A 1,865-nucleotide genomic window follows, 5' to 3' on the forward strand; every position below is an offset into this window, starting at 1 on the left:
TTTTTTTTTTTTTTTTTTTTAAATTCGAACGCATCGAGATGCAACAATCCCTATTGAATGAAGTCCAAAAGAAATTATATACACATTCCGTATATTTCTCGTAAACTCAGTGACAATGTGTCAACCGTTGTTGCAATTATTACATCATACATACATACGAAATACATTTTGGTTTTGTTTGTCTTTTGTTTTATTATTATTATTATTATTATTATTAATTATAATTATTTATTATAATTATTTATTATTATTATTATTATTATTATTATTATTATTATTATTATTTATTATTATTATTATTATTATTATTATTATTATTATTATTATTTTTTACCGCTTTCTTTCTTTCTTTCTTCTTCCCTTTTTCTTCCTCTCTTTTTTTTTTTTTTAATTTTCGTTTAATTATTTTGTTTGATCCTTAGTCTCTCGAGGGAGGCACTTTGAACGTAGTTATCTCCCCTTCGCCCCCGCGGCGAAAGACGACATTCCACCTCGCCGTGATCGGTATGGAAATATCGAAGGTTCTCCATTTTATTTTTCTTATTCATTGTTGTATGGGTGTGTGTTTGTTTGTGCTTGTGGTATTTCTGTTTTTTTTTTTTTTTTTAACGTGTCGGGTACGCGCGCGTCTCTTACGTGTCATGTGTGTACGTATATACGCGTGTATTGTTGCATTTTTTTCCATTTGTGTTACTTTTTTTTTTTTCTTTTACGCATGCTATTATATGTATATGACACATTTACAATAATAACAATATGTTACTTGTCGACAATCACCACGGTACATCTGGGCTTCCATTTTTAATCGGCATACGTTTTCTTTTTGTTTTTTTTCTTATTTTCCTTTCTTCCTTTTTTTCATGTTTAATCCTTCCTCTTTTCTCTATTTTATATATATAATATATATATATATATATATAATCCGAAAAGTTTCGTGTACGTATGTATTTGTTACCGATACTCATTGCGTAATGGCTCTGTAATGCAGCTTATTAGCTTCATTCACTTTTCGTTTTTATGTTCCTTATATATTCGTTTATCACAAAATTTCGAATGTGTCATTAATATTGAACAATTCACACAAATCATACTTTTTTTTTTTACTTATTCTCTCTCTCTCTCGCTCGCGTTCTCTCTCTTTCTCTCTCTCTCTCTCTCTCTCTCTCTCTCTCTCGCTCGCATTCTCTTTCTCTCTCTCTTTCTCTTTCTCGCACGCATTAAATTATATTTCTCACTTCATATTTCTTTCTTGTATCCTTTATTACACGTGGATGTAATTACTCTGTTAATTTTAATAATAACGATGATGATACTAATAATAATATGATCAATAATCAATAATAATAATAATATAATCAATAATAAATAATCAATAATAATCAATAATAATCATAATATAATCCAAATGATCCGTTATTTTTTCTTCTTCACGTTTAATACGCATACTGCAATTGGCAGTAATAATCTTTTTGCGAAATATAAGTTTAAGTTAGCATACTATTGGATGTACGAGCTTGATGTAAGGGGATGAGGCTGGGGTTGAGGGTTAGGAGTGGGTTATGAGGATTTTGTGGGTGTTTCGGAATTGTTTCTTGTTATTGTTGTTAAATCTTTTTACGCTTCTACGCTAAGATACGAGAATTCGGTTTTGTGCCCAGCATTGTGTCAATCTCATACCTAAATACGATTATTAAATGAATAATAGAAGGGAATATATGGAGATATTAATTATTGAGCAGAAAGCATATATGCAAAACAATTATTTCTTGTTTCTTATTTTTTTTTATCTTTCGTTTATCAAGTAACTTAGATTTGTTATACTTGTGTGTACTTGTGTATCAAGCTTTCTATTACATATATATATA

The sequence above is a fragment of the Polistes canadensis genome, unplaced genomic scaffold (assembly GCF_001313835.1).
Source record: "Polistes canadensis isolate GaletaPanama2010 unplaced genomic scaffold, ASM131383v1 scaffold_5, whole genome shotgun sequence".
In the NCBI taxonomy this organism is placed as follows: domain Eukaryota; kingdom Metazoa; phylum Arthropoda; class Insecta; order Hymenoptera; family Vespidae; genus Polistes; species Polistes canadensis.